Raw genomic sequence first — 27,698 nt, 5'->3', positions numbered from 1 at the left:
ACGGCCTAATGGTTAAGGTCTTAACTCTTACTCTGGCCTACTGGTTAAGGTCTTAACTCTTACTCTGGCCTAATTGCTAAGGTCTTAGACTCATACTCTGGCCTAATAGCTAAGGTCTTAGACTCATACTCTGGCCTAATAGCTAAGGTCTTAGACTCGTACTCTGGCCAAATGGTTAAGGTCTTAACTCTTACTCTGGCCTAATAGCTAAGGTCTTAACTCTTACTCTGGCCTAATAGCTAAGGTCTTAGACTCATACTCTGGCCTACTGGGTAAGGTCTTAACTCTTACTGTGGCCTACTGGTTATGGTCTTAACGCTTACTCTGGCCTAATAGCTAAGGTCTTAGACTCGTACTCTGGCCTAATGGTTAAGGTCTTAATTGTTACTCTGGCCTAATAGCTAAGGTCTTAGACTCGTACTATGGCCTACAGGTTAAGGTCTTAACTCTTACACTGGCCTACTGGTTAAGGTCTTAACTCTTACTATGGTCTACCGGTTAAGGTCTTAAATCTTACTCTGGCCTACTGGTTAAGGTCATAACTCTTACTCTGGCCTAATAGCTAAGGTCTTAGACTCGTACTCTGGCCTAATGTTTAAGGTCTTAACTCTTACTCTGGCCTAATAGCTAATTTCTTAGACCCGTACTCTGTCCTAATGGTTAAGGTCTGAACTCTTACACTGGCCTACTGGTTAAGGTCTTAACTCTGACTCTGGCCTAATAGCTAAGGTCTTAACTCTTACTCTGGCCTAATAGCTAAGGTTTTAGACTCGTACTCTGGCCTAATGGTTATGGTCTTAACTCTTACTCTGGCCTAATAGCTAAGGTCTTAGACTCCTACTATGGCCTAATGGTTAAGGTCTTAACTCTTACACTGGCCTACTGGTTAAGGTCTTAACTCTGACTCTGGCCTAATAGCTAAGGTCTTAACTCTTACTCTGGCCTAATAGCTAAGGTCTTAGACTCGTACTCTGGCCTAATGGTTAAGGTCTTAACTCTTACTCTGGCCTATTGGTTAAGGTCTTAACTCTTTCTCTGGCCTAATAACTAAGGTCTTAACTCTTACTCTAGCCTAATAGCTAAGGTCTTAACTCTTACTCTGGCCTAATAGCTAAGGTCTTAGACTTGTACTCTGGCCTAATGTTTAAGGTCTTAACTCTTACTATGGCCTACTGGTTAAGGTCTTAACTCTTCCTCTGGCCTAATAGCTAAGGTCTTAACTCTTACTCTGGCCTAATAGCTAAGGTCTTAGACTCGTACTATGGCCTACAGGTTAAGGTCTTAACTCTTACTCTGGCCTACTGGTTAAGGTCTTAACTCTTACTCTGGCCTAATAGCTAATGTCCTAGATTCGTACTCTGGCCTACTGGTTAAGGTCTTAACTTTTATTCTGGCCTAATAGCTAAGGTCATAACTCTTACTCTGGCCTAATAGCTAAGGTCTTAGACTCGTACTCTGGCCTAATGGTTAAGGTCTTAACTCTTACTCTGGCCTACTGGTTATGGTCTTAACTCTTACTCTGGCCTAATAGCTAAGGTCTTAGACTCGTACTCTGGCCTACTGGTTAAGGTCTTAACTCTTACTCTGGCCTAATAGCTAAGGTCTTAACTCTTACTCTGGCCTAAGAGCTAAGGTCGTAACTCTTACTCTGGCCGAATAGCTAAGGTCTTAGACTCGTTCTCTTTCCCAATGGTTAAGGTGTTAACTCTTACTCTGGCCTAATAGCTAAGGTCTTAACTCTTACTCTGGCCTAATAGCTAAGGTTTTAGACTCGTACTCTGGCCTAATGGTTATGGTCTTAACTCTTACTCTGGCCTAATAGCTAAGGTTTTAGACTCCTACTATGGCCTAATGGTTAAGGTCTTAACACTTACTCTGGCCTACTGGTTAAGGTCTTAACTCTTACTCTGGCCTAATAGCTAAGGTCTTAGACTCATACTCTGGCCTAATAGCTAAGGTCTTAGACTCATACTCTGGCCTAATAGCTAAGGTCTTAGACTCGTACTCTGGCCAAATGGTTAAGGTCTTAACTCTTACTCTGGCCTAATAGCTAAGGTCTTAACTCTTACTCTGGCCTAATAGCTAAGGTCTTAGACTCACACTCTGGCCTACTGGTTAAGGTCTTAACTCTTACTCTGGCCTACTGGTTATGGTCTTAACTCTTACTCTGGCCTAATAGCTAAGGTCTTAGACTCGTACTCTGGGATAATGGTTAAGGTCTTAACTCTTACTCTGGCCTAATAGCTAAGGTCTTAACTCTTACTCTGGCCGAATAGCTAAGGTCTTAGACTCGTTCTCTTTCCTAATGGTTAAGGTGTTAACTCTTACTCTGGCCTAATAGCTAAGGTCTTAACTCTTACTCTGGCTTAATAGCTAAGGTCTTAGACTTGTGGAAATGTGGATTTTCCTGATCAGTTATGTCCCCTATCTTGGACCCCAACGGTTCTATATGCATGTTACAAGTACATGTATGTTCCCTCCAGTTCCAGTTTCTAAGACGCAAACATATGTGTGTCTACCGTCGACATGTTCTCTGTCAGATCCGCCATCACAGGGTTGGATATTCGATTCCTAAGTATGAAAGGCCACCGACTTTATATGGCTAAGTTACTTCATTTTTACAGTTCAGGCAAGTAGGCCCGATTCTGTCCTCAAGCCTTTCCCTGCTCTCTGTCTCTGACAGCTTCAGCTTGAGCTCGCATCTGTATCCATGAACTTTGTCCTACTCCCTGTGCAGCTAACGGTGCCTGCCTCGGCCAGTTTTCGCCTGTCTGCCAAGAAGTTGTATTTCACCTTCGAATTATCTATTTTGCTCTCCAGCCGATGCATTCCTGTCCAGTGATTTAGGTAAACATTTCCTTTAGCTCACAAGCAAAGGACTCAGCCTTTCCGTCCTCCTGCAAGTGATTCATAGCCCTGCTGCCATGGAAAGTTTTCTGCCCCTCGCATCTCATATAGACACTTAGACGCTTGTACACGCACACACAGTTAGTATAGAATAGATTCTGTCCAAGAGTCCTTCCTTGTGGATAACATAGTTCTCTAAACATAGGATGTTAGATATGATTTGGGATTAGGTTGACTTGACCCCTCAGACTTTTCGTCTCCATATGTAGAGTTAATGTCAAGTCCCCTTCACCCCCTAGTTGCACGTCAATTACACGTCATGCTGCCGCGCGCGCATCTATGCCAAGTATTATCTTATAGATCCACCTATGTCTGATAATTCTAACCAATCATGTTTCTTTTATTCCTTATTACGCCTAGTTTCGATTATGTCACTGTTTTGTCACTTTTCTTATCAAATGTTACGCCTTCTACATTCGTTTCATTGTAATGTACTTATTATAAAAATACATGTCTGTTAATAAATTATTGTACTTCACTTCCTGAACCCTCGTGGTGACGGAACCTGAAGGCCGCGACTCGAGTCGGCCATTTTGAATGGAATAAAGCCCATTTAGAAAACCTCTTATACCACGGATTCTGCCTCTTGTTATTTTGAGCTATTTACTTTATTTTAAGATTCCGTATGAAATTCAGTCCGGTATTTTATTTACCACATAATGGCGCCCGAACAGGGACACTTTCTCATCTCACTCGCCGGCGGTGCGTTGCAGGCCCGGTCTCCTGCCACAGCTGGACGGACCATAAACGCGTACCAGCAGGATTTCCTGTAAGCTCCCTCCGGTCAAGCAGGGGCGACTGAGGCTGCGATCAACCCAGACGAGGCGGTGAGAAGTGCGAAGTATCCCGACCAGAGCCTAGCTGAGAGAGCAAGATCCGAGGTATACAGAGGCCCACCAGGTTTTCCGAAATCCCGACGTCCAGAGGGTCCGATGTCCGCAGTTATCGAGTCCAGTCCATTCTCTGAGGCCTTCCGTTTCAAGGAGCTACTCGGTGAGTACCATCGCCGGGGAGGCGTGTTGACGCGCACATAGGTTGTGCCGGTCAAGACGGATTTGGGTACACAAATCCGGTCTGCACTGTTTAGCAGTGTATATGTACTGTTTAGCAGTATATCAAGTATTCCGAAGTATTCAGTTATTGTCAAGAATTCAGCGTGGTGATTAGTTAGGCAGACTGTCATCATTGTCGATCATTGTTATAATGTTTAATGTTTAATGTTTAAAGTATTCAGAAATGTCTTGCATATTGTGGTATGAATGACTGTTCATTGTTCACTGTTCATTTATGGTGTTTTTCGTATTAAGAAAATTCAAGAGTAAGTATCAGATCAGTTGTCAATATGCCGCTCTTCTCGAAGTTAAGACAGATTACTACCAGAAAAGGGGTGCTTGAAGAAGCAGTTCCTATTCCTCCTAGGGACACCCCAGGGCATTTTATGTACCATAAACATGGCTTAGATGCCATATTGTTTCTTGATCTATGGGTAGATTATACCAAAGGATTACCGGAAAGTCAAAGGTGGCCCATAGCGGGAACCTGGGATGCAGAGTGCATCATGAAAGTGGAGGAAGAGTTATGGAAAAGAAAGGTCAGACAGTCACAGAAAGACGCTGTTGAGTTATGGCGTAAAGAATCTCATAGACGAACAGAAAAAGCACGTAGACAAGAAGAGAGGAGTAAAGAAAGTTCAAATAAAGTTCAAGAAAATCTATTAATTGAGGAAGGTATCCGAGTGAAATCAGAACAAGTGAATAGACAAAGAAATGCTCTTATGAATGGTATGTATCCCCTTCTAGCCGAAGGACTACCTAAGGCTGTTACAGAGATGCCAAAAGACTTGCCACCCCCATTATTTCCAATTAAGGTACATCCAAAGGGGCATCCCAGAACCGCAGAAGATGTTTTTCTTTCCTCATATCTAGACGATGCAGCTCCCGAGTATGCTAACGCCACACCACATAGACCGTCTGGCGGAGGGGTTCAACGTCAGGATCAGGTATCTGTCCCCGTGCAACAGCAAGTTCCGATACAAGCTTCGGCAAGCACATCTGTTTCCGCATCTGTCTCCGCAGTCGATCCTATAGGGGTATCGACACCCGTAGTTGCTGTGTCACGTTCAACGAATCCATTCACACCCGACGCCCCAGATGGGGCCACGGGAGGTGCTAGCAGTACCTTTACACCACCCAGAATAAATAAACTTGTTTTTCAAGAGTCAGCGCATTCACGTACACCTAAATTCGTAAGTGAACGTACGCTTAAGGAACTCCTTGTAAATTGTAGATATGACCCAGTGGTTGGTAAAGAGGACGAAATGGTCCTGGCATCATTACGTATCAGGCGAGCCGCAGAGTATTTAGCAAGGTTACCAGGGATGACTACGCATCTAGATAACATATATCATTTTGTTCAAACAGGACGAGATCCAGGATGTATTAACAGAGCTATGGAATTCCAGAAAGTAGAGATACAGGGGGAACTGTTACGTTTCCTCATAAACTGTGTAATCAGAAATCAAGATCGTCCGGGGGTAGACCCGAATGCAATGCTTATTCTTACAAAATGGAGTCAGAATATATCGGAAGGGAGACACGATAAGCAAAATTGTATAATAGCCATGTGCCGAAAAATCCGTAAAGAAATAGAGCGTATTCATGAAGAAAGATTGGGAACAGACGAGTTTGAGCAAGATGAAGTGTCCGAATCAGGGAACTCTGCAAGACAGTCAGAGACCATAGCCTATGTAGGCAGAGGAAGATCTTGTGAAAATACTAGATGTTTTTCTGATCCAATACACTCTGTATGTCCAAATAATAGCAGAACGTATCCGACGCCTGTAATGAATCTGAAGTCTCCTGAACATTTGTTTCAAGCCGCAGATAAAATACTACGAGAACGAAGGGGTTATCACCTCCTCGATTCCATAGATGAGCAAGAATTAGCCAGATCAGCCGTTCACTGGATTGTTAGTCCTGAAAAATACGGTGATGAGACCGTAGCACACACGTTTCTCAACCTCAGTACAGATGAACAACGTTTAGCTGGAATCTATATGATTCAGCAACTCCTCATATTATATAAGAGCCAACATACTGACCCTGGTCCTTTACCTGATATATTAACGGAACTACTCACGAACAGATGGAGAGGTTCTAGTAACAAGCTAATTAAAGAGATATTAGTGTCACGTAAGCAGTATGTCCTTTTTGTAAGTCCGGATTCTCTCTCGCTGCCCCACAGAGAAAGAGCGCCGTACTATATGGATAGACAAAATCCCCTACGAGAAGTGCACCCAATAAAAGGCGAAGACAATGAGTTTCACCGTGTATTTGTTTACACACCCATATCAAAAATGGAATTATTAGAAATGAAGAAAGTAGTACCTAGTCATGACAAAGACCCAGCGGGTTTCCACCGAGAAATTAAAGACATGTTACTGATGGGAGAGTACACCTTTCCTGATATTATGACGATATTAAAGGTGCTTTTGCCTGCTGGCATTTATGAAAAACTGAAAGAAAAAGAGTGGGAAGTGGGAGACCAAAAGATAGACTGGACAGCATTAGCAGAGGAAGAAAGGAGCCGAACTGCAGGTTCGGGGCTCGGGGATAAAGTTAAACTATTACCAGGTTTACTAGTACAGGTACTGCCACGTTTATTAACTACAAAAAAGGAAGATTGGGGTGCAATCACAGCCTGTAAACAAAAGCAAGATGAAGACACAAGCGATTATTATGCTCGATTTGAAAAATGTTTTGGTATAAATAGTGGTATAAAAGCAAGTAGTGATTCATATCCACATTTATTTGTGACAAAATTAGTGGAAAATGCATTACCTCCAGTAAAGAATAGAATATTGAAATTCGAGAGTACCTGGCAAAGTAACACTCCGTCGCAAATGCTACAAATGTTACAGTATCATCACAATAGAATTAGGGATGAACAAGAACACGAGCATAGACGCATGAAGGATACAAAAATGAAAATGCTAGTTTCTCAGACAGTACCAGCAGATGGTCACAAAAAGGGTGTGACACATTCTGGTGATTCTGCAGTTCCTGTAAAAGGAACCTGCAATTACTGTAAACAACTAGGCCATTATGTACACGATTGTCCAGTCCTGAAACGTAATATAGCTACAGGTATTGCAAAAGAGAGACCACGATTAGTTAGACAAGATCAGAATGAACAAGGAGCTATGCAGCATGGACAGTCCATGCCAGTTCAGCAACAGTCCATGCCAGCCTCACAGCAACCCATACAGTTTGTGCCAGCTGCACCACCGTTGCCTGCTACTGCCACACAAACCACAACACGACAAATGTATCAGACTGCACAGTATGAATACCCTGAGTATCAGCGTTACGCATGAACCAGCCTAGAGAGGGAAGTTGACTTACCGCTTATCGAGATTCCTGTAGATCAAGAAGGACCTTATGTACATAGTGAATTATTAGGTCAAGATAGAAAATTCTTACTCGATACAGGGGCAAGTCGAACAACCATAAAACGTAGTGAAGTTCCAGGGGCACCCCTCTCAGGCTCTCAAAATGTTTCCCTTGGTTTTTCAGGAAAACCTATTGTTAATGAAGTATCACAGCCTCTACCACTTACGATAGGACCTTTGACACGAACTACAGATTTATTGCTTACTAAATCATGCCCAGAAAATCTGTTAGGAATTAAGACTCTGAAAGCACTAGGAGCCATAATATGTTGTTCTCCGGAAGGAGTAAGGTTGTTTTTACGTGATTTTAAAGGTCACTATGTGTCCAGAGACATGGATCCCCGACTACAGACTTTACCAGTACATCTATGGGCACAAGGCCCTACGGATGTTGGCTGCATGAATATTACACCCTATCGAGTTACATTGAAAGCAGGAGTGGTACTACCACGAATGCGACAATACAAGTTACCGCATGATGCTGTAGTGGCTTTGCTGAAAATCATTGATGAGCTAATTGCCCAGGGAGTAGTTGTAGAAACAGACTCCAATGTATGTAATTCACCGATAATTCCGATTCTTAAACGAACTGATCCTACTGCTCCGCCAGTATACCGATTGGTTATTGATTTGCGTGAACTAAACAAGTGTATTGTACCACAATTCCCTGTGGTCCCTGATATATCATCATTGTTGACAGCAATTGATTCCGAAGCAACATTCTTTACTGTAATTGATCTCAAGAATGCCTTTTTCAGCGTCCCAATAGATCCGGAAAGCCAATACTTGTTCGGATTCAGTTTAAATGGGCGCAGTTTTAAATTCTCACGCGCTCCCCAAGGATTCACAGAAAGCCCCAGCATCTACAGCCAAGCATTGAAACGAGAACTTGACAGTATCCACATGCCAGTCAATACTGCACTGCTTCAATATGTCGATGATCTGCTGATCACCGCGAGAAGCGAGTCAGAATGTGAAAAAGCTTCTCTGACAGTTTTACATTTCCTAGCCGACAAGGGGCACAAGGTGTCCCCTTCTAAGCTGCAATTCTGTGTTCAGCGAGTTATTTATCTTGGTCACTCGCTGTCCAAGGAGGGAAGGCAGCTTACACCAGATCGCATCCAGTTAATTGCTAACATGTCAATACCCCGGACACAAAAGGAGGTGCGAGCTTTCATAGGCCTCACTTCATATTGTAGGCAGTGGATCCCTCAGTACGCATTTCTAGCAAAACCACTCATTCAGTTAACCACACAGGAGGCAGCCACATCGACTGTTCTCCCTTGGACTCAGGAACATACACAAGCTTTTGAAAGCCTAAAGAAAGCTTTATGTCAAGCACCTGTTTTAGCAACACCATGTTATAACAAACATTTTACACTCTTTGTTACAGAACGCGAAGGTACTGCCTTGTCAGTACTCACTCAGGATCAAGCAGGATCATGCAAGCCATGTGCTTATTTTTCCAGTACATTAGATCCCGTAGCTCAGGCTTTGCCTGCATGCCTGAAATCAGTGGCAGCGACAGCTTTAGCAATCAGACAAAGCGATGCCATAGTATTAGGACACCCATTGACAGTACAAGTACCACATGCAGTAGAGGTTCTTGTGAACCGAACACAAACACAACACTTGACCATAGCAAGACTTACCGGTTATGAACTGACATTGTTTCAACCACACATAGAGATCCGACGGTGTAATACATTGAATCCTGCTACACTATTACCTGTAATTGGAACAGACCCACTAGCTCATGATTGTGTTGAAATCATTGAAATAAAGACGAAACCTAGACAAGACTTGACAGACGTTCCATTGTTAGATCCAGACCTGACGTTGTATGTAGACGGATCATGCATGAGAGCAAGTACAGGAGATTTAGTGGCCGCGTATGCAGTCACAACAGACACTGAAGTTATTGAGACACATTGTATAGATACTCTGTCAGCCCAAGCAGCAGAACTTATTGCTCTAACGCAAGCCTGTATTCAAGCCACAAATAAGAAAGTTAATGTATACACTGACTCACGTTATGCATTCGGAGTTGTACACGACTTCGGCGTGCTGTGGCGAGAGAGAGGTTATTTAACGTCCCATGGTGCCCACATTCAGCACGGGCCCCTCATTCATGCTTTGTTAGATGCAATACATCTACCCACTGCTATATCGATTATGAAATGTAAAGCACACACGAAGGTTACTGATACCATTTCTCAAGGCAATGATTTAGCTGACAAAACAGCTAAACAGACTGCTCAGAATCGCACATTAGACATGACAAAGCCAATAGTTCAGACACCAACACAGTGTATGACAATTAAGGATCCCGCACTTGACGTAATTGACATACAGACACATGCCACAGCAGAAGAAATAAAGAAGTGGACTGAACTAGGAGGGATCCAGACAGATCAAGGGTGGATGACGAAGGAGAAATCTGTATGGTTTCTCCCTGATTCCATGGTTCAAGCCATTATAGCTACAGTTCACAGTCCAGCACATTTAGGAGAGAAGGCTATGCTAGACAGCATTCAGCACATTTGGTTCAACAAACATTTACGAGCAGCAGCTAAACAAAAAGTTCGTACCTGTATGATATGTTGTCAGTTTAATCCAGGAAAGAGTGTTCCCGTAGAGCAGGGTGGATTTCAGCCTCCTGACCATCCTTTTGAAGTCCTCCAGATGGATTATATTCAGATGGAACGTTGTCGAGGATTCAAATATGTCCTCGTAGTTGTCTGCGCTCTCTCCCGTTGGACAGAGGCGTATCCCGTATCAGATTACACTGCCCCGACTACTGCCAAGCAGCTAGTTCGAGAATTCTTCCCACGGTACGGTTTACCACGTGTTGTATATTCAGATAACGGTCAGCCTTTCTCATCCGAATTAATGAAACATGTCTCACTCTTGTTGGGATATCAGTGGAAATTCCACTGTGTCCGACACCCCGAGGCAGCAGGTCTCGTAGAAAGACATAACCAGACACTGAAAATCAGACTGTCCAAAATATGTAGAGAGAAAGGTGTCGACTGGATAGTAGCATTACCAGTTGCACTCTTTTACATGAGAATGGTAGCACACTCTAGAACAGGGCTATCCCCGTATGAGGTGATCTTTGGTAGACCACCGAATATGTGGGGGACGCCTATACCACGCAAAATAACTGACATTGACTGTAGCATGCTGACAGATTACTTGGCTTCCTTGATGTCTGCACTACAATCTTCTCGTTCACAGGTAGCTGCAGCCTTTCCCGACAACACTGAGGCGAAACCCCATGACGTTGTTCCGGGTAATCTTGTCTTTGTGAGAAATTTCGACAGGAAAAGTCAACTGGAGCCCAGGTGGAAAGCACCCAAGTTGGTCCTGTTGACCACAAGAACAGCCGTGAAGATCGAGGGACGCAAAGGGTGGATTCATTCAAGTCACGTCAAAAAATTTCATGGACTACCTTCAGATATAGACACTGTGCCCTGCACTCCCTCACAGACTGATTCAAAACTTCCTTTTGTTGAACAGAATGACTCTCAGTACTATAAATTAAAGCTTAGGCCCAAACAGTCGAGCAATTTGATTGTTTAAGTCCTCTCCAAGGTGAAGCGGTTGAATTGTCTCCGACATGTATCCCTTGGACCTGAGTAGAGAAAATACCCGAGAAATGTTGAAACGACAGGCGTATTGTAAATCACTGCGTAGCTACTGTATGAGGACATTATTAATTTTGTTTTTATTGAGTATTTTAGTAATTATTACGAGTGTGATTTTGCACATATATCATCCTATCTCTAGACATGTTTATAATGTTGCTGCAGAACATTCTTTTAGTGACCTACCGCCACATGAATTATCTTATAGACTTGCGCTGCGCAATAACACCTTCATTAGTATGTTACATCATTCCCATCAGACTAGTAATGCGACCAATTGTTGGGTGTGTGGCCGACTTCCTCCCTATCAGAATAACAAAGGAGTTCTGCCTTTCTTTCCACATCCATTCACACACAATGGCTCCTGTGGAGCATGGTTTAGTTTATTAAATTCCATAGACCCAGACACAGCAGTTTATCAACAACATTGGATATGGGGAAATCTGAATCTTGTTTTATTCAAAGTCTGTCACCCTAATAAGGAGGGTCACCCCAGTAGAACAGGAACTGATTTAGAAAATGAAGTGTATAAATTAGGTAATTTTACGCCTAATCTTATGATTCTGAATGTCAAATCCGAAGTTGAACTAATTCTGCCCACTATGTCAGTATTTCCAGTTAAGGGTGAATTATGTGTAAGAAAAGTTGGTTCCATACATATGGGCCATAGCCAATGCGTTACTACAGTAGAATATAGTGATCAAGGTAAATCTTCATTTAGAGCTTCTCGCCATTCTTACTTCATATGTGGTCAGACGGCATATATGCGTCTGCCTCTAGATTGGGATGGTACCTGTTACATAGCATTCCTTTTGCCACCTGTTTTCCTAGCTCCCCCTGATTATTATCGAAATATTCATTTAGTACACAATAGAGAGCAAAGAGATCTCCCAGTTGTCGATTATACTGAGACAGCATGGGACAAGTATGTAGATTTCAATAAAGGTATCTTTCCCTATATAGGTACAATATCAAATAGTAAGCTGATACGCAGACTCACCAAGACTCTTGAAGCTGTAGTAAACGAGACTATAGCCGCCCTAGGCAATCTGACAGAGGAACAATCAGTGATGAGAATTGTTGTTCTCCAGAATCGTCTTGTCCTTGACGTCATCCTGGCCGATAGGGGCGGAGCTTGCAGGGTCATCGGATCCAGCTGCTGCATATTTATACCAGAAAATTCGCCATCTGTATATAAAGCTATAACACGCCTTCATAAGATTGTAAGCCAGATACACGAGAATCCAGGCACTTGGACGTGGTCCGGGTGGTTTTGGAGTGTGATATCAGCCTGGGGATGGAGAGTTTTATCCTTCCTAGGTATTGGCCTTCTTATGCTCTTCAGTTGTTGTTTATGCCTGCAAGGTGGACCAGCGATTTGTGGTCTGTGTGCCACATCATGCATTCCACATCACAGGTCCCGTTCAGAATGCCGGAAGGAAGAAGAAATGATGCTCCATGAGCAAATCAATGGAATGATGAAGATTGATGTCTCGTGAAGGGCAAGAAGGGGACAAGGAGGGAATGTGGAAATGTGGATTTTCCTGATCAGTTATGTCCCCTATCTTGGACCCCAACGGTTCTATATGCATGTTACAAGTACATGTATGTTCCCTCCAGTTCCAGTTTCTAAGACGCAAACATATGTGTGTCTACCGTCGACATGTTCTCTGTCAGATCCGCCATCACAGGGTTGGATATTCGATTCCTAAGTATGAAAGGCCACCGACTTTATATGGCTAAGTTACTTCATTTTTACAGTTCAGGCAAGTAGGCCCGATTCTGTCCTCAAGCCTTTCCCTGCTCTCTGTCTCTGACAGCTTCAGCTTGAGCTCGCATCTGTATCCATGAACTTTGTCCTACTCCCTGTGCAGCTAACGGTGCCTGCCTCGGCCAGTTTTCGCCTGTCTGCCAAGAAGTTGTATTTCACCTTCGAATTATCTATTTTGCTCTCCAGCCGATGCATTCCTGTCCAGTGATTTAGGTAAACATTTCCTTTAGCTCACAAGCAAAGGACTCAGCCTTTCCGTCCTCCTGCAAGTGATTCATAGCCCTGCTGCCATGGAAAGTTTTCTGCCCCTCGCATCTCATATAGACACTTAGACGCTTGTACACGCACACACAGTTAGTATAGAATAGATTCTGTCCAAGAGTCCTTCCTTGTGGATAACATAGTTCTCTAAACATAGGATGTTAGATATGATTTGGGATTAGGTTGACTTGACCCCTCAGACTTTTCGTCTCCATATGTAGAGTTAATGTCAAGTCCCCTTCACCCCCTAGTTGCACGTCAATTACACGTCATGCTGCCGCGCGCGCATCTATGCCAAGTATTATCTTATAGATCCACCTATGTCTGATAATTCTAACCAATCATGTTTCTTTTATTCCTTATTACGCCTAGTTTCGATTATGTCACTGTTTTGTCACTTTTCTTATCAAATGTTACGCCTTCTACATTCGTTTCATTGTAATGTACTTATTATAAAAATACATGTCTGTTAATAAATTATTGTACTTCACTTCCTGAACCCTCGTGGTGACGGAACCTGAAGGCCGCGACTCGAGTCGGCCATTTTGAATGGAATAAAGCCCATTTAGAAAACCTCTTATACCACGGATTCTGCCTCTTGTTATTTTGAGCTATTTACTTTATTTTAAGATTCCGTATGAAATTCAGTCCGGTATTTTATTTACCACAGACTCGTACTCTGGCCTACTGGTTAAGGTCTTAACTCTTACTCTGGCCTAATAGCTAAGGTCTTAACTCTTACTCTGGCCTAAGAGCTAAGGTCGTAACTCTTACTCTGGCCGAATAGCTAAGGTCTTAGACTCGTTCTCTTTCCTAATGGTTAAGGTGTTAACTCTTACTCTGGCCTAATAGCTAAGGTCTTAACTCTTACTCTGGCCTAATAGCTAAGGTTTTAGACTCGTACTCTGGCCTAATGGTTATGGTCTTAACTCTTACTCTGGCCTAATAGCTAAGGTTTTAGACTCCTACTATGGCCTAATGGTTAAGGTCTTAACACTTACTCTGGCCTACTGGTTAAGGTCTTAACTCTTACTCTGGCCTAATAGCTAAGGTCTTAGACTCATACTCTGGCCTAATAGCTAAGGTCTTAGACTCATACTCTGGCCTAATAGCTAAGGTCTTAGACTCGTACTCTGGCCAAATGGTTAAGGTCTTAACTCTTACTCTGGCCTAATAGCTAAGGTCTTAACTCTTACTCTGGCCTAATAGCTAAGGTCTTAGACTCACACTCTGGCCTACTGGTTAAGGTCTTAACTCTTACTCTGGCCTACTGGTTATGGTCTTAACTCTTACTCTGGCCTAATAGCTAAGGTCTTAGACTCGTACTCTGGGATAATGGTTAAGGTCTTAACTCTTACTCTGGCCTAATAGCTAAGGTCGTAACTCTTACTCTGGCCGAATAGCTAAGGTCTTAGACTCGTTCTCTTTCCTAATGGTTAAGGTGTTAACTCTTACTCTGGCCTAATAGCTAAGGTCTTAACTCTTACTCTGGCTTAATAGCTAAGGTCTTAGACTCGTACTCTGGCCTACTGGTTAAGGTCTTAACTCTTACTCTGGCCTAATAGCTAAGGTCTTAACTCTTACTCTGGCCTAAGAGCTAAGGTCGTAACTCTTACTCTGGCCGAATAGCTAAGGTCTTAGACTCGTTCTCTTTCCTAATGGTTAAGGTGTTAACTCTTACTCTGGCCTAATAGCTAAGGTCTTAACTCTTACTCTGGCCCAATAGCTAGGGTTTTAGACTCGTACTCTGGCCTAATGGTTATGGTCTTAACTCTTACTCTGGCCTAATAGCTAAGGTCTTAGACTCCTACTATGGCCTAATGGTTAAGGTCTTAACACTTACTCTGGCCTACTGGTTAAGGTCTTAACTCTTACTCTGGCCTAATAGCTAAGGTCTTAGACTCATACTCTGGCCTAATAGCTAAGGTCTTAGACTCATACTCTGGCCTAATAGCTAAGGTCTTAGACTCGTACTCTGGCCAAATGGTTAAGGTCTTAACTCTTACTCTGGCCTAATAGCTAAGGTCTTAACTCTTACTCTGGCCTAATAGCTAAGGTCTTAGACTCATACTCTGGCCTACTGGTTAAGGTCTTAACTCTTACTCTGGCCTAATAGCTAAGGTCTTAGACTCGTAATCTGGCCTAATGTTTAAGGTCTTAACTCTTACTCTGGCCTAATAGCTAAGGTCTTAGACTCGTACTCTGTCCTAATGGTTAAGGTCTGAACTCTTACACTGGCCTACTGGTTAAGGTCTTAACTCTGACTCTGGCCTAATAGCTAAGGTCTTAACTCTTCCTCTGGCCTAATAGCTAAGGTCTTAACTCTTACTCTGGCCTAATAGCTAAGGTCTTAGACTCGTACTTTGGCCTACAGGTTAAGGTCTTAACTCTTACTCTGGCCTACTGGTTAAGGTCTTAACTCTTACTCTGGCCTAATAGCTAAGGTCCTAGACTCGTACTCTGGCCTACTGGTTAAGGTCTTAACTTTTATTCTGGCCTAATAGCTAAGGTCATAACTCTTACTCTGGCCTAATAGCTAAGGTCTTAAACTCGTACTCTGGCCTAATGGTTAAGTTCTTAACTCTTACTCTGGCCTACTGGTTATGGTCTTAACTCTTACTCTGGCCTAATAGCTAAGGTCTTAGACTCGTACTCTGGCCTACTGGTTAAGGTCTTAACTCTTACTCTGGCCTAATAGCTAAGGTCTTAACTCTTACTCTGGCCTAATAGCTAAGGTCTTAGACTCATACTCTGGCCTACTGGGTAAGGTCTTAACTCTTACTCTGGCCTACTGGTTATGGTCTTAACGCTTACTCTGGCCTAATAGCTAAGGTCTTAGACTCGTACTCTGGCTTAATGGTTAAGGTCTTAATTGTTACTCTGGCCTAATAGCTAAGGTCTTAGACTCGTACTATGGCCTACAGGTTAAGGTCTTAACTCTTATACTGGCCTACTGGTTAAGGTCTTAACTCTTACTATGGTCTACCGGTTAAGGTCTTAACTCTTACTCTGGCCTACTGGTTAAGGTCTTAACTCTTACTCTGGCCTAATAGCTAAGGTCTTAGACTCGTACTCTGGCCTAATGGTTAAGGTCTTAACTCTTACTCTGGCCTAATAGCTAAGGTCTTAGACTCGTACTCTGTCCTAATGGTTAAGGTCTTAACTCTTACACTGGCCTACTGGTTAAGGTCTTAACTCTGACTCTGGCCTAATAGCTAAGGTCTTAACTCTTACTCTGGCCTAATAGCTAAGGTCTTAGACTCGTACTCTGGCCTAATGGTTAAGGTCTTAACTCTTACTCTGGCCTATTGGTTAAGGTCTTAACTCTTTCTCTGGCCTAATAACTAAGGTCTTAACTCTTACTCTAGCCTAATAGCTAAGGTCTTAACTCTTACTCTGGCCTAATAGCTAAGGTCTTAGACTTGTACTCTGGCCTAATGTTTAAGGTCTTAACTCTTACTCTGGCCTACTGGTTAAGGTCTTAACTCTTCCTCTGGCCTAATAGCTAAGGTCTTAACTCTTACTCTGGCCTAATAGCTAAGGTCTTAGACTCGTACTATGGCCTACAGGTTAAGGTCTTAACTCTTACTCTGGCCTACTGGTTAAGGTCTTAACTCTTACTCTGGCCTAATAGCTAAGGTCCTAGACTCGTACTCTGGCCTACTGGTTAAGGTCTTAACTTTTATTCTGGCCTAATAGCTAAGGTCATAACTCTTACTCTGGCCTAATAGCTAAGGTCTTAGACTCGTACTCTGGCCTAATGGTTAAGGTCTTAACTCTTACTCTGGCCTACTGGTTATGGTCTTAACTCTTACTCTGGCCTAATAGCTAAGGTCTTAGACTCGTACTCTGGCCTACTGGTTAAGGTCTTAACTCTTACTCTGGCCTAATAGCTAAGGTCTTAACTCTTACTCTGGCCTAAGAGCTAAGGTCGTAACTCTTACTCTGGCCGAATAGCTAAGGTCTTAGACTCGTTCTCTTTCCTAATGGTTAAGGTGTTAACTCTTACTCTGGCCTAATAGCTAAGGTCTTAACTCTTACTCTGGCCTAATAGCTAAGGTTTTAGACTCGTACTCTGGCCTAATGGTTATGGTCTTAACTCTTACTCTGGCCTAATAGCTAAGGTCTTAGACTCCTACTATGGCCTAATGGTTAAGGTCTTAACACTTACTCTGGCCTACTGGTTAAGGTCTTAACTCTTACTCTGGCCTAATAGCTAAGGTCTTAGACTCATACTCTGGCCTAATAGCTAAGGTCTTAGACTCATACTCTGGCCTAATAGCTAAGGTCTTAGACTCGTACTCTGGCCAAATGGTTAAGGTCTTAACTCTTACTCTGGCCTAATAGCTAAGGTCTTAACTCTTACTCTGGCCTAATAGCTAAGGTCTTAGACTCACACTCTGGCCTACTGGTTAAGGTCTTAACTCTTACTCTGGCCTACTGGTTATGGTCTTAACTCTTACTCTGGCCTAATAGCTAAGGTCTTAGACTCGTACTCTGGGATAATGGTTAAGGTCTTAACTCTTACTCTGGCCTAATAGCTAAGGTCTTAACTCTTACTCTGGTCTAAGAGCTAAGGTCGTAACTCTTACTCTGGCCGAATAGCTAAGGTCTTAGACTCGTTCTCTTTCCTAATGGTTAAGGTGTTAACTCTTACTCTGGCCTAATAGCTAAGGTCTTAACTCTTACTCTGGCTTAATAGCTAAGGTCTTAGACTCGTACTCTGGCCTAATGGTTAAGGTCTTAACTCTTACTCTGGCCTAATAGCTAAGGTCTTAGACTCGTACTACGGCCTAATGGTTAAGGTCTTAACTCTTACTCTGGCCTACTGGTTAAGGTCTTAACTCTTACTCTGGCCTAATTGCTAAGGTCTTAGACTCATACTCTGGCCTAATAGCTAAGGTCTTAGACTCATACTCTGGCCTAATAGCTAAGGTCTTAGACTCGTACTCTGGCCAAATGGTTAAGGTCTTAACTCTTACTCTGGCCTAATAGCTAAGGTCTTAACTCTTACTCTGGCCTAATAGCTAAGGTCTTAGACTCATACTCTGGCCTACTGGGTAAGGTCTTAACTCTCACTGTGGCCTACTGGTTATGGTCTTAACGCTTACTCTGGCCTAATAGCTAAGGTCTTAGACTTGTACTCTGGCCTAATGGTTAAGGTCTTAATTGTTACTCTGGCCTAATAGCTAAGGTCTTAGACTCGTACTATGGCCTACAGGTTAAGGTCTTAACTCTTACACTGGCCTACTGGTTAAGGTCTTAACTCTTACTATGGTCTACCGGTTAAGGTCTTAAATCTTACTCTGGCCTACTGGTTAAGGTCATAACTCTTACTCTGGCCTAATAGCTAAGGTCTTAGACTCGTACTCTGGCCTAATGTTTAAGGTCTTAACTCTTACTCTGGCCTAATAGCTAAGGTATTAGACCCGTACTCTGTCCTAATGGTTAAGGTCTGAACTCTTACACTGGCCTACTGGTTAAGGTCTTAACTCTGACTCTGGCCTAATAGCTAAGGTCTTAACTCTTACTCTGGCCTAATAGCTAAGGTTTTAGACTCGTACTCTGGCCTAATGGTTATGGTCTTAACTCTTACTCTGGCCTAATAGCTAAGGTCTTAGACTCCTACTATGGCCTAATGGTTAAGGTCTTAACACTTACTCTGGCCTACTGGTTAAGGTCTTAACTCTTACTCTGGCCTAATAGCTAAGGTCTTAGACTCATACTCTGGCCTAATAGCTAAGGTCTTAGACTCATACTCTGGCCTAATAGCTAAGGTCTTAGACTCGTACTCTGGCCAAATGGTTAAGGTCTTAACTCTTACTCTGGCCTAATAGCTAAGGTCTTAACTCTTACTCTGGCCTAATAGCTAAGGTCTTAGACTCATACTCTGGCCTACTGGTTAAGGTCTTAACTCTTACTCTGGCCTAATAGCTAAGGTCTTAGACTCGTACTCTGGCCTAATGTTTAAGGTCTTAACTCTTACTCTGGCCTAATAGCTAAGGTCTTAGACTCGTACTCTGTCCTAATGGTTAAGGTCTGAACTCTTACACTGGCCTACTGGTTAAGGTCTTAACTCTGACTCTGGCCTAATAGCTAAGGTCTTAACTCTTACTCTGGCCTAATAGCTAAGGTCTTAGACTTGTACTCTGGCCTAATAGCTAAGGTCTTAGACTTGTACTCTGGCCTAATGTTTAAGGTCTTAACTCTTACTCTGGCCTACTGGTTAAGGTCTTAACTATTCCTCTGGCCTAATAGCTAAGGTCTTAACTCTTACTCTGGCCTAATAGCTAAGGTCTTAGACTCGTACTTTGGCCTACAGGTTAAGGTCTTAACTCTTACTCTGGCCTACTGGTTAAGGTCTTAACTCTTACTCTGGCCTAATAGCTAAGGTCCTAGACTCGTACTCTGGCCTACTGGTTAAGGTCTTAACTTTTATTCTGGCCTAATAGCTAAGGTCATAACTCTTACTCTGGCCTAATAGCTAAGGTCTTAAACTCGTACTCTGGCCTAATGGTTAAGGTCTTAAATCTTACTCTGGCCTACTGGTTATGGTCTTAACTCTTACTCTGGCCTAATACCTAAGGTCTTAGACTCTTACTCTGGCCTACTGGTTAAGGTCTTAACTCTTACTCTGGCCTAATAGCTAAGGTCTTAACTCTTACTCTGGCCTAATAGCTAAGGTCTTAGACTCATACTCTGGCCTACTGGGTAAGGTCTTAACTCTTACTCTGGCCTACTGGTTATGGTCTTAACGCTTACTCTGGCCTAATAGCTAAGGTCTTAGACTCGTACTCTGGCCTAATGGTTAAGGTCTTAATTGTTACTCTGGCCTAATAGCTAAGGTCTTAGACTCGTACTATGGCCTACAGGTTAAGGTCTTAACTCTTATACTGGCCTACTGGTTAAGGTCTTAACTCTTACTATGGTCTACCGGTTAAGGTCTTAACTCTTACTCTGGCCTACTGGTTAAGGTCTTAACTCTTACTCTGGCCTAATAGCTAAGGTCTTAGACTCGTACTCTGGCCTAATGGTTAAGGTCTTAACTCTTACTCTGGCCTAATAGCTAAGGTCTTAGACTCGTACTCTGTCCTAATGGTTAAGGTCTTAACTCTTACACTGGCCTACTGGTTAAGGTCTTAACTCTGACTCTGGCCTAATAGCTAAGGTCTTAACTCTTACTCTGGCCTAATAGCTAAGGTCTTAGACTCATACTCTGGCCTAATGGTTAAGGTCTTAACTCTTACTCTGGCCTATTGGTTAAGGTCTTAACTCTTTCTCTGGCCTAATAACTAAGGTCTTAACTATTACTCTAGCCTAATTGCTAAGGTCTTAACTCTTACTCTGGCCTAATAGCTAAGGTCTTAGACTTGCACTCTGGCCTAATGTTTAAGGTCTTAACTCTTACTCTGGCCTACTGGTTAAGGTCTTAACTCTTCCTCTGGCCTAATAGCTAAGGTCTTAACTCTTACTCTGGCCTAATAGCTAAGGTCTTAGACTCGTACTATGGCCTACAGGTTAAGGTCTTAACTCTTACTCTGGCCTACTGGTTAAGGTCTTAACTCTTACTCTGGCCTAATAGCTAAGGTCCTAGACTCGTACTCTGGCCTACTGGTTAAGGTCTTAACTTTTATTCTGGCCTAATAGCTAAGGTCATAACTCTTACTCTGGCCTAATAGCTAAGGTCTTAGACTCGTACTCTGGCCTAATGGTTAAGGTCTTAACTCTTACTCTGGCCTACTGGTTATGGTCTTAACTCTTACTCTGGCCTAATAGCTAAGGTCTTAGACTCGTACTCTGGCCTACTGGTTAAGGTCTTAACTCTTACTCTGGCCTAATAGCTAAGGTCTTAACTCTTACTCTGGCCTAAGAGCTAAGGTCGTAACTCTTACTCTGGCCGAATAGCTAAGGTCTTAGACTAGTTCTCTTTCCTAATGGTTAAGGTGTTAACTCTTACTCTGGCCTAATAGCTAAGGTCTTAACTCTTACTCTGGCCCAATAGCTAAGGTTTTAGACTCGTACTCTGGCCTAATGGTTATGGTCTTAACTCTTACTCTGGCCTAATAGCTAAGGTCTTAGACTCCTACTATGGCCTAATGGTTAAGGTCTTAACACTTACTCTGGCCTACTGGTTAAGGTCTTAACTCTTACTCTGGCCTAATAGCTAAGGTCTTAGACTCATACTCTGGCCTAATAGCTAAGGTCTTAGACTCATACTCTGGCCTAATAGCTAAGGTCTTAGACTCGTACTCTGGCCAAATGGTTAAGGTCTTAACTCTTACTCTGGCCTAATAGCTAAGGTCTTAACTCTTACTCTGGCCTAATAGCTAAGGTCTTAGACTCATACTCTGGCCTACTGGTTAAGGTCTTAACTCTTACTCTGGCCTAATAGCTAAGGTCTTAGACTCGTAATCTGGCCTAATGTTTAAGGTCTTAACTCTTACTCTGGCCTAATAGCTAAGGTCTTAGACTCGTACTCTGTCCTAATGGTTAAGGTCTGAACTCTTACACTGGCCTACTGGTTAAGGTCTTAACTCTGACTCTGGCCTAATAGCTAAGGTCTTAACTCTTCCTCTGGCCTAATAGCTAAGGTCTTAACTCTTACTCTGGCCTAATAGCTAAGGTCTTAGACTCGTACTTTGGCCTACAGGTTAAGGTCTTAACTCTTACTCTGGCCTACTGGTTAAGGTCTTAACTCTTACTCTGGCCTAATAGCTAAGGTCCTAGACTCGTACTCTGGCCTACTGGTTAAGGTCTTAACTTTTATTCTGGCCTAATAGCTAAGGTCATAACTCTTACTCTGGCCTAATAGCTAAGGTCTTAAACTCGTACTCTGGCCTAATGGTTAAGTTCTTAACTCTTACTCTGGCCTACTGGTTATGGTCTTAACTCTTACTCTGGCCTAATAGCTAAGGTCTTAGACTCGTACTCTGGCCTACTGGTTAAGGTCTTAACTCTTACTCTGGCCTAATAGCTAAGGTCTTAACTCTTACTCTGGCCTAATAGCTAAGGTCTTAAACTCATACTCTGGCCTACTGGGTAAGGTCTTAACTCTTACTCTGGCCTACTGGTTATGGTCTTAACGCTTACTCTGGCCTAATAGCTAAGGTCTTAGACTCGTACTCTGGCTTAATGGTTAAGGTCTTAATTGTTACTCTGGCCTAATAGCTAAGGTCTTAGACTCGTACTATGGCCTACAGGTTAAGGTCTTAACTCTTATACTGGCCTACTGGTTAAGGTCTTAACTCTTACTATGGTCTACCGGTTAAGGTCTTAACTCTTACTCTGGCCTACTGGTTAAGGTCTTAACTCTTACTCTGGCCTAATAGCTAAGGTCTTAGACTCGTACTCTGGCCTAATGGTTAAGGTCTTAACTCTTACTCTGGCCTAATAGCTAAGGTCTTAGACTCGTACTCTGTCCTAATGGTTAAGGTCTTAACTCTTACACTGGCCTACTGGTTAAGGTCTTAACTCTGACTCTGGCCTAATAGCTAAGGTCTTAACTCTTACTCTGGCCTAATAGCTAAGGTCTTAGACTCGTACTCTGGCCTAATGGTTAAGGTCTTAACTCTTACTCTGGCCTATTGGTTAAGGTCTTAACTCTTTCTCTGGCCTAATAACTAAGGTCTTAACTCTTACTCTAGCCTAATAGCTAAGGTCTTAACTCTTACTCTGGCCTAATAGCTAAGGTCTTAGACTTGTACTCTGGCCTAATGTTTAAGGTCTTAACTCTTACTATGGCCTACTGGTTAAGGTCTTAACTCTTCCTCTGGCCTAATAGCTAAGGTCTTAACTCTTACTCTGGCCTAATAGCTAAGGTCTTAGACTCGTACTATGGCCTACAGGTTAAGGTCTTAACTCTTACTCTGGCCTACTGGTTAAGGTCTTAACTCTTACTCTGGCCTAATAGCTAAGGTCCTAGACTCGTACTCTGGCCTACTGGTTAAGGTCTTAACTTTTATTCTGGCCTAATAGCTAAGGTCATAACTCTTACTCTGGCCTAATAGCTAAGGTCTTAGACTCGTACTCTGGCCTAATGGTTAAGGTCTTAACTCTTACTCTGGCCTACTGGTTATGGTCTTAACTCTTACTCTGGCCTAATAGCTAAGGTCTTAGACTCGTACTCTGGCCTACTGGTTAAGGTCTTAACTCTTACTCTGGCCTAATAGCTAAGGTCTTAACTCTTACTCTGGCCTAAGAGCTAAGGTCGTAACTCTTACTCTGGCCGAATAGCTAAGGTCTTAGACTCGTTCTCTTTCCTAATGGTTAAGGTGTTAACTCTTACTCTGGCCTAATAGCTAAGGTCTTAACTCTTACTCTGGCCTAATAGCTAAGGTTTTAGACTCGTACTCTGGCCTAATGGTTATGGTCTTAACTCTTACTCTGGCCTAATAGCTAAGGTCTTAGACTCCTACTATGGCCTAATGGTTAAGGTCTTAACACTTACTCTGGCCTACTGGTTAAGGTCTTAACTCTTACACTGGCCTACTGGTTAAGGTCTTAACTCTTACTATGGTCTACCGGTTAAGGTCTTAAATCTTACTCTGGCCTACTGGTTAAGGTCATAACTCTTACTCTGGCCTAATAGCTAAGGTCTTAGACTCGTACTCTGGCCTAATGTTTAAGGTCTTAACTCTTACTCTGGCCTAATAGCTAATTTCTTAGACCCGTACTCTGTCCTAATGGTTAAGGTCTGAACTCTTACACTGGCCTACTGGTTAAGGTCTTAACTCTGACTCTGGCCTAATAGCTAAGGTCTTAACTCTTACTCTGGCCTAATAGCTAAGGTTTTAGACTCGTACTCTGGCCTAATGGTTATGGTCTTAACTCTTACTCTGGCCTAATAGCTAAGGTCTTAGACTCCTACTATGGCCTAATGGTTAAGGTCTTAACTCTTACACTGGCCTACTGGTTAAGGTCTTAACTCTGACTCTGGCCTAATAGCTAAGGTCTTAACTCTTACTCTGGCCTAATAGCTAAGGTCTTAGACTCGTACTCTGGCCTAATGGTTAAGGTCTTAACTCTTACTCTGGCCTATTGGTTAAGGTCTTAACTCTTTCTCTGGCCTAATAACTAAGGTCTTAACTCTTACTCTAGCCTAATAGCTAAGGTCTTAACTCTTACTCTGGCCTAATAGCTAAGGTCTTAGACTTGTACTCTGGCCTAATGTTTAAGGTCTTAACTCTTACTATGGCCTACTGGTTAAGGTCTTAACTCTTCCTCTGGCCTAATAGCTAAGGTCTTAACTCTTACTCTGGCCTAATAGCTAAGGTCTTAGACTCGTACTATGGCCTACAGGTTAAGGTCTTAACTCTTACTCTGGCCTACTGGTTAAGGTCTTAACTCTTACTCTGGCCTAATAGCTAAGGTCCTAGACTCGTACTCTGGCCTACTGGTTAAGGTCTTAACTTTTATTCTGGCCTAATAGCTAAGGTCATAACTCTTACTCTGGCCTAATAGCTAAGGTCTTAGACTCGTACTCTGGCCTAATGGTTAAGGTCTTAACTCTTACTCTGGCCTATTGGTTATGGTCTTAACTCTTACTCTGGCCTAATAGCTAAGGTCTTAGACTCGTACTCTGGCCTACTGGTTAAGATCTTAACTCTTACTCTGGCCTAATAGCTAAGGTCTTAACTCTTACTCTGGCCTAAGAGCTAAGGTCGTAACTCTTACTCTGGCCGAATAGCTAAGGTCTTAGACTCGTTCTCTTTCCTAATGGTTAAGGTGTTAACTCTTACTCTGGCCTAATAGCTAAGGTCTTAACTCTTACTCTGGCCTAATAGCTAAGGTTTTAGACTCGTACTCTGGCCTAATGGTTATGGTCTTAACTCTTACTCTGGCCTAATAGCTAAGGTCTTAGACTCCTACTATGGCCTAATGGTTAAGGTCTTAACACTTACTCTGGCCTACTGGTTAAGGTCTTAACTCTTACTCTGGCCTAATAGCTAAGGTCTTAGACTCATACTCTGGCCTAATAGCTAAGGTCTTAGACTCATACTCTGGCCTAATAGCTAAGGTCTTAGACTCGTACTCTGGCCAAATGGTTAAGGTCTTAACTCTTACTCTGGCCTAATAGCTAAGGTCTTAACTCTTACTCTGGCCTAATAGCTAAGGTCTTAGACTCACACTCTGGCCTACTGGTTAAGGTCTTAACTCTTACTCTGGCCTACTGGTTATGGTCTTAACTCTTACTCTGGCCTAATAGCTAAGGTCTTAGACTCGTACTCTGGGATAATGGTTAAGGTCTTAACTCTTACTCTGGCCTAATAGCTAAGGTCTTAACTCTTACTCTGGTCTAAGAGCTAAGGTCGTAACTCTTACTCTGGCCGAATAGCTAAGGTCTTAGACTCGTTCTCTTTCCTAATGGTTAAGGTGTTAACTCTTACTCTGGCCTAATAGCTAAGGTCTTAACTCTTACTCTGGCTTAATAGCTAAGGTCTTAGACTCGTACTCTGGCCTAATGGTTAAGGTCTTAACTCTTACTCTGGCCTAATAGCTAAGGTCTTAGACTCGTACTACGGCCTAATGGTTAAGGTCTTAACTCTTACTCTGGCCTACTGGTTAAGGTCTTAACTCTTACTCTGGCCTAATTGCTAAGGTCTTAGACTCATACTCTGGCCTAATAGCTAAGGTCTTAGACTCATACTCTGGCCTAATAGCTAAGGTCTTAGACTCGTACTCTGGCCAAATGGTTAAGGTCTTAACTCTTACTCTGGCCTAATAGCTAAGGTCTTAACTCTTACTCTGGCCTAATAGCTAAGGTCTTAGACTCATACTCTGGCCTACTGGGTAAGGTCTTAACTCTTACTGTGGCCTACTGGTTATGGTCTTAACGCTTACTCTGGCCTAATAGCTAAGGTCTTAGACTCGTACTCTGGCCTAATGGTTAAGGTCTTAATTGTTACTCTGGCCTAATAGCTAAGGTCTTAGACTCATACTATGGCCTACAGGTTAAGGTCTTAACTCTTACACTGGCCTACTGGTTAAGGTCTTAACTCTTACTATGGTCTACCGGTTAAGGTCTTAAATCTTACTCTGGCCTACTGGTTAAGGTCATAACTCTTACTCTGGCCTAATAGCTAAGGTCTTAGACTCGTACTCTGGCCTAATGTTTAAGGTCTTAACTCTTACTCTGGCCTAATAGCTAAGGTCTTAGACCCGTACTCTGTCCTAATGGTTAAGGTCTGAACTCTTACACTGGCCTACTGGTTAAGGTCTTAACTCTGACTCTGGCCTAATAGCTAAGGTCTTAACTCTTACTCTGGCCTAATAGCTAAGGTTTTAGACTCGTACTCTGGCCTAATGGTTATGGTCTTAACTCTTACTCTGGCCTAATAGCTAAGGTCTTAGACTCCTACTATGGCCTAATGGTTAAGGTCTTAACACTTACTCTGGCCTACTGGTTAAGGTCTTAACTCTTACTCTGGCCTAATAGCTAAGGTCTTAGACTCATACTCTGGCCTAATAGCTAAGGTCTTAGACTCATACTCTGGCCTAATAGCTAAGGTCTTTGACTCGTACTCTGGCCAAATGGTTAAGGTCTTAACTCTTACTCTGGCCTAATAGCTAAGGTCTTAACTCTTACTCTGGCCAAATAGCTAAGGTCTTAGACTCATACTCTGGCCTACTGGTTAAGGTCTTAACTCTTACTCTGGCCTAATAGCTAAGGTCTTAGACTCGTACTCTGGCCTAATGTTTAAGGTCTTAACTCTTACTCTGGCCTAATAGCTAAGGTCTTAGACTCGTACTCTGTCCTAATGGTTAAGGTCTGAACTCTTACACTGGCCTACTGGTTAAGGTCTTAACTCTGACTCTGGCCTAATAGCTAAGGTCTTAACTCTTACTCTGGCCTAATAGCTAAGGTCTTAGACTTGTACTCTGGCCTAATAGCTAAGGTCTTAGACTTGTACTCTGGCCTAATGTTTAAGGTCTTAACTCTTACTCTGGCCTACTGGTTAAGGTCTTAACTATTCCTCTGGCCTAATAGCTAAGGTCTTAACTCTTACTCTGGCCTAATAGCTAAGGTCTTAGACTCGTACTTTGGCCTACAGGTTAAGGTCTTAACTCTTACTCTGGCCTACTGGTTAAGGTCTTAACTCTTACTCTGGCCTAATAGCTAAGGTCCTAGACTCGTACTCTGGCCTACTGGTTAAGGTCTTAACTTTTATTCTGGCCTAATAGCTAAGGTCATAACTCTTACTCTGGCCTAATAGCTAAGGTCTTAAACTCGTACTCTGGCCTAATGGTTAAGGTCTTAACTCTTACTCTGGCCTACTGGTTATGGTCTTAACTCTTACTCTGGCCTAATAGCTAAGGTCTTAGACTCGTACTCTGGCCTACTGGTTAAGGTCTTAACTCTTACTCTGGCCTAATAGCTAAGGTCTTAACTCTTACTCTGGCCTAATAGCTAAGGTCTTAGACTCATACTCTGGCCTACTGGGTAAGGTCTTAACTCTTACTCTGGCCTACTGGTTATGGTCTTAACGCTTACTCTGGCCTAATAGCTAAGGTCTTAGACTCGTACTCTGGCCTAATGGTTAAGGTCTTAATTGTTACTCTGGCCTAATAGCTAAGGTCTTAGACTCGTACTATGGCCTACAGGTTAAGGTCTTAACTCTTATACTGGCCTACTCGTTAAGGTCTTAACTCTTACTATGGT

Source organism: Triturus cristatus, chromosome 6 (assembly GCF_964204655.1).
Source record: "Triturus cristatus chromosome 6, aTriCri1.1, whole genome shotgun sequence".
NCBI classification, from domain to species: domain Eukaryota; kingdom Metazoa; phylum Chordata; class Amphibia; order Caudata; family Salamandridae; genus Triturus; species Triturus cristatus.
The sequence above is the reverse complement of the archived record's forward strand: the minus strand, read 5'-3'. Positions refer to the sequence as shown.